Source organism: Chelonia mydas, chromosome 21 (genome assembly GCF_015237465.2).
Source record: "Chelonia mydas isolate rCheMyd1 chromosome 21, rCheMyd1.pri.v2, whole genome shotgun sequence".
In the NCBI taxonomy this organism is placed as follows: Eukaryota; Metazoa; Chordata; order Testudines; family Cheloniidae; genus Chelonia; species Chelonia mydas.
Window position 1 is genome coordinate 13487456 of NC_051261.2, and position 9864 is coordinate 13497319.

Consider the following 9864-nt stretch of genomic DNA (forward strand, 5'->3'; position numbering starts at 1 on the left):
CATTAGAGGAGGTTTTGGAACAAATTGATAAATTAAACACTAATAAGTCCCCAGGACCAGAGGGTATTCACCCAAGGGTTCTGAAGGAACTCAAATGTGAAATTGCAGAATAACTCTGATATGTAACCTATTATTTAAATGAGCTTCTGGACCAGATGACTGGAGGACAGCTAATGTGATGCCAATTTTTGTAAAAGGCTCCAGAGGCAATCCTGGCAATTACAGGCTGGTAAGCTTAACTTCAGTACCAGGCAAATTGGTTGAACCTGTAGTAAAGAAAAGAATGATCAGACACATAGATGAACATGATTTGTTGGAGAAGAGTCAACATGGTTTTTGTAAAGGGAAATCGTGCCTCACCAATCTACTAGAATTCTTTGAGTTGGTCAATAAACATGTGAACAAGAGTGATCCAGTGGATATAGTGTACTTAGATTTTCAGAAAACCTTTGACAAGTTCCCTCACCAAAGACTCTTAAGCAAAGTAAGGAGTCATGGGATAACAGGGAAGGTCCTCTCACGGATCAGTAACTGGTTAAAAGACAGGGAACAAAGGATAGGAATAAATGGTCAGTTTTCAGAATGGAGAGAAGTAAATAGACGTGTCTCACAGGGGTCTGTATTGGGACCTGTACTGTTCAACATATTCATAAATGATCTGGAAAAAGGGGTAAACAGTGAGGTGGCAAAATTTGCAGATAATACAAAACTACACAAGATAGTTAAGTCCAAAGCAGACTGCGAAGAGCTACGAAGGGATCTCACAAACCCGGGTGACTAGGCAACAAAATGGCAGATGAAGTTCAATGTTGATCAATGCAAAGCAATGCACATTGGAAAACATCATCGCAACTATACACATAAAATGATGGGGTCCAAATTAGCTGTTACCGCGCAAGAAAGATCTTGGAGTCATTGTGGGGAGTGCTCTGAAAACATCTGCTCAACGGGCAGTGGCCGTCAAAAAGGTAACAGAATGCTGGGAATCATTAGGAAAGGGATAGATAATAAGACAAAAAATATCATATTACCTCTATACAAATCCATAGTACGCCCACATCTTGAATACTAAAAAGAAAAGGAGTACTTGTGGCACCTTAGAGACTAACCAAATTATTTGAGCATAAGCTTTCGTGAGCTACAGCTCACTTCATCGGATGCATACTGTGGAAAATACAGAAGATGTTTTTATACACACAAACCATGAAAAAATGGGTGTTTATCACTACAAAAGGTTTTCTCTCCCCCTACCCCACTCTCCTGCTGGTAATAGCTTATCTAAAGTGATCACTCTCCTTACAATGTGTATGATAATCAAGGTGGGCCATTTCCAGCACAAATCCGGGGTTTAACAAGAACGTCTGAGGAACGGGCGGGGGGGGCGAGGAAAAAACAAGGGGAAATAGGTTACCTTGCATAATGACTTAGCCACTCCCAGTCTCTATTCAAGCCTAAGTTAATTGTATCCAATTTGCAAATGAATTCCAATTCAGCAGTCTCTCGCTGGAGTCTGGTTTTGAAGTTTTTCTGTTGTAATATCGCAACTTTCATGTGTGTAATTGCGTGACCAGAGAGATTGAAGTGTTCTCTGACTGGTTTATGAATGTTATAATTCTTGACATCTGATTTGTGTCCATTTATTCTTTTACGTAGAGACTGTCCAGTTTGACCAATGTACATGGCAGAGGGGCATTGCTGGCACATGATGGCATATATCACATTGGTAGATGTGCAGGTGAACGAGCCTCTGATAGTGTGGCTGATGTTATTAGGCCCTGTGATGGTGTCCCCTGAATAGATACGTGGACACAGTTGGCAACGGGCTTTGTTGCAAGGATAGGTTCCTGGGTTAGTGGTTCTGTTGTGTGGTATGTGGTTGCTGGTGAGTATTCGCTTCAGGTTGGGGGGCTGTCTGTAGGCAAGGACTGGCCTGTCTCCCAAGATTTGTGAGAGTGTTGGGTCATCCTTCAGGATAGGTTGTAAATCCTTGATAATGCGTTGGAGGGGTTTTAGTTGGGGGCTGAAGGTGACGGCTAGTGGCGTTCTGTTATTTTCTTTGTTAGGCCTGTCCTGAAGTAGGTGACTTCTGGGAACTCTTCTGGCTCTATCAATCTGTTTCTTCACTTCCGCAGGTGGGTATTGTAGTTGTAAGAATGTACTCTTAGCCCTGCAGAAGCAGCTGTCCTATCTCGGGGCCTCTCCTTCTGCCCCTCCACCCCCATGAACATGATACAGTTCTGTGGTGACCTAGAATCCTATTTTCGACGTCTCTGACTCAAGGAATATTTCCAACACACCAAGAATTATAACATTCATAAACCAGTTGGAGAACACTTCAATCTCTCTGGTCACGTGATTACAGACATGAAAGTTGCGATATTACAACAGGAAAACTTCAAAACCAGACTCCAGCGAGAGACTGCTGAATTGGAATTCATTTGCAAATTGGATACAATTAACTTAGGCTTGAATAGAGACTGGGAGTGGCTAAGTCATTATGCAAGGTAACCTATTTCCCCTTGTTTTTTCCACCCCCGCCGCGCCCCCCCCCCCCCCCGCCCGTTCCTCAGACGTTCTTGTTAAACCCTGGATTTGTGCTGGAAATGGCCCACCTTGATTATCATACACATTGTAAGGAGAGTGATCACTTTAGATAAGCTATTACCAGCAGGAGAGTGGGGTGGGAGGAGGTATTTTTTCATGCTTTGTGTGTATATAAAAAGATCTTCTACACTTTCCACAGTATGCATCCGATGAAGTGAGCAGTAGCTCACGAAAGCTTATGCTCAAATAAATTAGTTAGCCTCTAAGGTGCCACAAGTACTCCTTTTCTTTTTGCGAATACAGACTAACACGGCTGTTACTCTGAAACCTATCTTGCATACTGCGTGCAGATGTGGTCACCCATCTCCAAAAAGGTACGTTGGAATTGGAAAAGATACAGCAAAGGGCAACGACAATGATTAGGGGTATGGACCAGCTTCCATATGAGGACGGATTAGTAAGACTGTGCCTTTAGCTTGGAAAAGAGATGACTAAGGGGGATATGATAGAGGTCTATAAAGTCATGACTGGTCTGGAGAAAGTAAATAAGGAAGTGTTATTTTCTCCTCGTAACACAAGAACTAGGGGTCACCCAATGAAATTAATAGGCAGCAGGTTTAAAAGGAAGTGTTTCTTTACACAACGCACGGTCAACCTGTGGAACTCCTTGCCAGAGGATGTTGTGAAGGCCAAGACTATAACAGGGTTCAAAAAAGAACTAGATAAGTTCCTGGAGGATAGGCCCATCAATGGCTATTAGCCAGGATGGACAGGGATGGTGTGACGACAAGGGATGGATCACTTGATCATTACCTGTTCTGTTCATTCCATCTGGGGCACCTGGCACTGGCCACTGTCGGAAGACAGGATACTGGGCTAGATGGGCCATGGGTCTGACCCAATATGGCCTTTCTTATGTAGAAATAAGCAACATCTAAGGGCAAGGAAAGGATTTCCCAGATTCACAGACAGTCCAGCAACCGAAATAGCCTGAGAAGACCAGATTGCTGCCCGGACAGTTCCCTGCGGCATAAAAAACCCTGTGAAACATGCAACTGCAGATAAACACCAAGGCACCCAAATGCCCAGCCCCCCGCAGGCACCCAGCTATGGGGACGGGCACTATCAGCCCGCAGCAAGCTGGCACTGTGTGTGGTCACACACAGTGCAGGCTTAGGGCTCACTTGCTGGGCAAGGCCCCCAGGTGGCGCAGTTGCACCTCTCTGCACAGCTGCTACTAGGTGATTTTCATAGGCCTATCGGGACCGTAATATCTTCCACTACCCCTCCACTCTGGAATTATAGTCCCATATGTTCCATATGCTGACACAATGCTCTCTCCTCTCCACCCCCCCGATTTTTCTGAAATAACGTCTCTGCTTGGCTGGCAGGTCGGATGTGGCCTCTGTGCCTGTGGACTTTGGGGTGTAGGCAGGTCCTAGCAGATGTTTTATTTTTGCAAGCATTTGGGCCTGGTTTCCCGGGAGTGCAGCTGTAGCATGCTATGGTTTGTGCCAGGAAAAGCTGCCAACAGAAAAGTAAAGTTTGCATAAAGAAAGATGTCTCTTTACTTCCCTGTGACTTCTTACGTTTGGTATAATGCTGCCCTCTAAACTACCCAGCGGAAGACACAGAGAACAAGACAAGCTAGTGCCACAAGAGATCAAAATCAGGACAGGAAATTTGGACTCCAGTGATTCTGATAGCGAGAGCGAAGATGAACTACATTGTGTGATGGAGCAGATACTACCCCTGAAACAGAGACTCTGCCTGCATCCAGAGGCAGAAACATTCAATCCATGTCTGAGAAATGAGGATGTCGTTGATCCTGTAAACATGGAAACTGCTGATCAGATTGATGTGACGTTCACACCCGCTAGTGAAAGACGTGAATGCCAAAACAAGCCCGTGGAACCTGAAACCAGGAGCACACAAGAGGACAGATCGTGAGAGCTTTCCACTGATTCGTAGACTTTAAGGCCAGAAGGGACAATCATGATCATCTAATAGTCTGACCTCTCGCACATCGCGCAACACAGGACCTCACTCACCCACTGCTGTAGTAGGCCCATAACCTCTGGCTGAGTTACTGAAATCCTCAAATCTTCATTTAAAGACTTATGGAGAATCCACCAATTACTCTCGTTTAAACTAGTGAGGGACCCAACATGCATGGTCATCTGACTCGGAAGAGAAGACATTGACATATGAACATTAGAGACATGTACTTATCTGTGTCTAAATCCAACTCCTGGACTGGTGAATGAACCCTGGGGTTATCCTCATGTTTGTCATAGGCTGTGCAAAATACCTATTCCGGCACCTTATTCTGCATTCTATCCAAGCCTGATGGAATATTGGCAAACGAAGTGATATTGATTTAAAGTATGGATGTTGCTCTAAATAACATGCTTTATAGTTCTGAACAGTTTATGATGTTAATTTAGTAGATTTTTTTTTTTTCTAAATAGCTTGCCATTTGCCCAGTGACTTGGAGAGACATGGTTATACCCCAGGGATCACATAGGAGCTGTTCGGGCCTAATAACATCAGCCACACTATCAGAGGCTCGTTCACCTGCACATCTACCAATGTGATATATGCCATCACGTGCCAGCAATGCCCCTCTGCCATGTACCTTGGCCAAACTGGACTGTCTCTATGTAAAAGAATAAATGGACACAAATCAGATGTCAAGAATTATAACATTCAAAAACCAGTTGGAGAACACTTCAATCTCTCTGGTCACTCGATTACAGACCTACAAGTCGCAATATTACAACAAAAAGACTTCAAAAACAGACTCCAATGAGAGACTGCTGAATTGGAATTAATTTGCAAACTGGATACAATTAACTTAGGCTTGAATAGAGACTGGGAGTGGATGGGTCATTACACAAAGTAAAACTATTTCCCCATGTTTATTCCCCCCCCCACACACACACACTGTTCCTCAGACGCTCTTGTTAACTGCTGGAAATGGCCCACCTTGATTATCACTACAAAAGGTTTTCTTCCCTGCCCTCCGCTCTCCTGCTGGTATTAGCTCATCTTAAGTGATCACTCTCCTTACAGTGTGTATGATAACACCCATTTTTTCATGTTCTGTGTGTATATAAATCTTCTCACTGTATTTTCCACTGAATGCATCCGATGAAGTGAGCTGTAGCTCACGAAAGCTTATGCTCAAATAAATTGGTTAGTCTCTAAGGTGCCACAAGTCCTCCTTTTCTTTTTGCGAATACAGACTAACATGGCTGCTACTCTGAAACCTTCGTAAGAGATGAGTATCTTTAGGGAATTTACACTTATCATAGAAATTTCCTGTTTAATGTGGAGAGGTGCAGAAGTTTCCATCCTAGGTACCAGAACTGGTGACTCAGCTGAGGACAACTGCTTAAGAGCTGGAACTTGGGGACGACTGTTAATAAGTCAAATGGATAGACTGAATGTTTTATATTTTAACAGAAACATTGGGAGGACATTACATTTATGAGTGGGGAGCGTAGCACTCTTTAGAAAAGTCAGGGTTATATTTACTCTCTGCATGATATTTATCCGCATCTTCTGCTTTAGGAAGTTGAGGTTCTGCAGAAAGGGTCAGAGAGAACATAGCAGGGAAGTGGGAAGAGGACCCAGTAGAATGGGTAGGGTGTTGTGGTCAGACTGAGTTGATGGGTGGGGGTTATGGAAGCTGGGTTTGCTGTTGGATATTAACTTTAATAAAACCCCAGTTTTACTACCACCCCTGGTTTGGGAGTTTAATATGGCCGCCGCCCAGGAGCTGAAATACCACCCACGGTATTTATTTCAGCCCCTGGAGGCATCAGATTAACCCCTGGAGAGTGAAATACAAATCCAGCCAGTAGGCTGGGGCCCACCTTAGGGCCCAGATAAAGAGGCCCAGAACCTGACTTGGGGAGAGCGCTTTGAAACTGCCTAGGGGTGACCCCATTACATCCCATCCTGCTGATACCACAGAACAAGGGGCTGTCCACCAGTCCTGCAGCACGTCCCATCTCTTTGGAGAATCCCCTGGAGAATTCAAAGGCTGCGTCCAGAGTTCGTCCAAAGCTTTAGGCTCTGAGGAATCGGGCTGGACATTTCTTCCGCATCCCTCCACCCTGACCCAGAGCGGACAGTTCAGGATCCCTCAGCCTGTTCAGTCCTCAGCTTCTCTCTTGACACTGGCAGCTTCCCAGCGGCGCTCGAAGGAGCTGGGTGAGAGCTTGGTTTTGTTCACATCCGCTCAGCTTTGATTCTGCAAAAAAGCCAGAGCCAGAGCCAGGCTCCGTTTCAGGCAACCCCCGGATTTTGCAGGATCAGTCTCAAGTAACCCGTGTAAGTCCGCGTAAGCCGCTGGAGCGCTTTGGAGGAAGGTGGCCGAGCTCTGTTCTTAGAACCACAGCAGCAGCCCGCAAGCCGCGGAGATTGTTATCACAGAAGCATCAGCACAAAGACAAACTGCAAGACTCTCTGTCTGGCTCTGTACCTGGCCTGATCTGGTTCCCTGGGCTTGCAATCTCCAGGGCCTCGTATGGTCCCAGAGCCCGGTGCTATCAGCATCGCCAGCTTTGGTGTTGTCATCAAGAGTTGTATGCTCTCTGGTGTTTTCCGTAAAGCCCCAGCTCCTGAAGTCAGGTGATTCGGTGAGAATCTGAGCTTGCTTTTTTCTTTTTAAAATCGCCTGTTTTCCCTTGTGATTGCAGGGAACTGCTAGAAAAACCAGACCCCGAAAGGCTCAGAAGCCAGAAGAGTCTCACATCTATTCTTTGAAGAAAAAAGATGTCGGGAGTTTTCAAGCTGTGAGGCTTGCAGGCCTGACTCATCCTTTGTGAATGTCTGTGGTTGGCAGGGCTGCACACTGGAAAGTCCCTTTGCAGATGAAGCAACGACATCCTTCCTGGAGTCCCTTGGGGGAAGAGAGCAGCATGCATCAAAACATGAGAGCACAGGGATCACCGTAGCACATCGGAAAGGTTCCATTTAACCTTGACGAGGATCACTGCCAGCTACTTCAGAGGAGATACCCCGAGTGGACAATTATAGAATAACCAGCAATTGGGGACGTTTCTTCCTCTCCCCGGTCTGCTAGTGGCTGGCTTATGCCCTGAAGCATGAGGATTTATAACCCCTTATCATTTTTATCTGATCTTTATTAACTGTGCATGTTTCCATTACCAATTTAGGGGGAGATCTGACACCTGCACTTCTTAATCCTGTACACACTTTTTGAAAATCTCTCCCATACATGGGTATCTCCTTGAGTGAGCCCCACCACGCCCTTGGATTCAGTGGGCCAGACCCTCAGCTGGCATACATCATTGTTGCTGTGTGGATGTCAATGGCACTACACCAATTTACACCGGCTGAGGATCTGGCCTGATATCTTGTAGCAGGGAGTTCTAGAGGATAAATTATGGGTAGCATAAAAACAAAGTGCGACCTAGTTCTAAACCTGTTGCCTTCTCTAGATGCCCCCCTGTCTCCACTGTGACTTCTTTGAGAGTGAAAGCAAGACACAGTGAGGTTGGGACAGGGAGGTGGAAAGCAGAGAGGGGCTGGGATGCATGTGGAGGAGCTGTGGATGTAAGGGCGGACAGGGGGGAGTGGATTCCGGAGTAGTAGCCACCAGATTCAGGACATCCGACATACTGACCCCTGCCATGACACATGAGTATTGACCTTGTCATGATAAGCAAGGGTTAAAGGTAGGCCAGTTTGTGCTACACCCTTATGAAGCATCAGAAGAAAAGCGGAGCAAATGAAGCTGCCTGAATCCCTCCCCTTGGAAGGGAACCAGGCAGACAGCTGGGGGAGGCAGCTGCCAATATTCCTAGCACCCAATTGCATGGCAGAGAATTCGGAGGGAGTGGAGTCCTGCCTGGGGCACAGGAAATACAGCCTCTGGGCCAGATCCTCAGCTGGTGTAAATTGGTGCGGTGTAGATTGGTGCAAGCCCCACTGAGCATCTGCTGGTTTACACCACCTGAGGCCCTGGCCCAGGCAGCCAGCTGCCTCCTGGGTTTTGTTTAGATCCTCTTATGGCTGGGGCAGAGGGAGAGTGGGAATGAATGGGTGGGAGGGAGCCCGAGTAGGCAGAAAAGAGAGGCTGAATGGGGGTGATAGCATCTACCCTGCTAACCAATGGGACGCTCCTGGTGCTTCCCACCCTTGCCCCAAACACTGGTACCCTCCGGGGGCACCTTGCCAGCTAAACACCTCAGTCCAGCAATGGGCCTTCTACTTCCCCCTGGCTAGAGCATTGGGTAGGCAATGTATCTCCTTCCACCCAGGCACAGCTAAGCAGGAAACCGGAATGCCTTGGGGCTGGCTGGCAGGAGGCCATGGGGACTGGATGAGTTTCAGAGGGAGACGCCAAAGTCCTTTTTCCCTGTGATCAGTTTCCCCAGGGAGGGGCATGTGGCAAGCCCTCCTCCCCCAGCTCTAAGCTTTGGATCCCAGCGTGGGCCTGGCCTCGGGTCCTGGTGCCAAGTGGGTTGCTGAGCTGATCCCTCTCCATGCAAGGCAGTTCACAGAGCAGAATTATGTAACTTCCAGATTACTAGCTGGAGCACAAACCACAGAAGCTTTGCCCTCTGCCCAGAGCGGTTGCAAGATCCCTTAGCTATTCCCTGGCTTCCACTAAACATTAACAGGCTGAGCAAGAGCTTGGTTGCGAGAGCTCATAGATATCCCAGGAGCCCAGGCTAGCTTCCTGCCACATGAGGTGCTTAGAGGAAATGGGGAGCCAGAGCTGGCACTGGGGGAATTTGCAGATGCTCCAAGTCCTGGCCTCTCCCAGCAGGGGTGTTGCGGGTAGCATTACAGGAACACAGCCCACTGTCAGAGACAGGCTACTGCACGATGCTTGTGTTCCTCTGGAGAGCAAGTGCAGGTCAGATTCTCACCCATCCATACCCTTCCTGGCCCCTTCACTGAGGATAAGACTCCCTGTCATTCCCCGCTCCAACAACATCCCTCTCCAACATCATCCCATTCCCTCAAGAGCATGCTCCACCCCACTGCCATCCCTCCCCAGAGCACAGCCCACTGCCCCTCCCCATCACACCCCTCAGGGGTGAACTCTGGCCTCCGAGCAGAGCTGCCTACAGTCTGCATCCTGCCACCCTTGGCCAAGCTGGGCGAACGGAGCGTCTGGGCCAGAAGAGAGCAGCAGTGAGCCGGTGCGGTGTCTGCTTGGGAACAGCAAGAGGAAGTGAAGGCTGAGCAAAGGATCCAGTCTGGTCTGGAGCCGGCAGTCAAAGTCCAGCAGAGAGGCAGAGCTCAGCATCAGATGATGATCCTAACCCGCAGCGT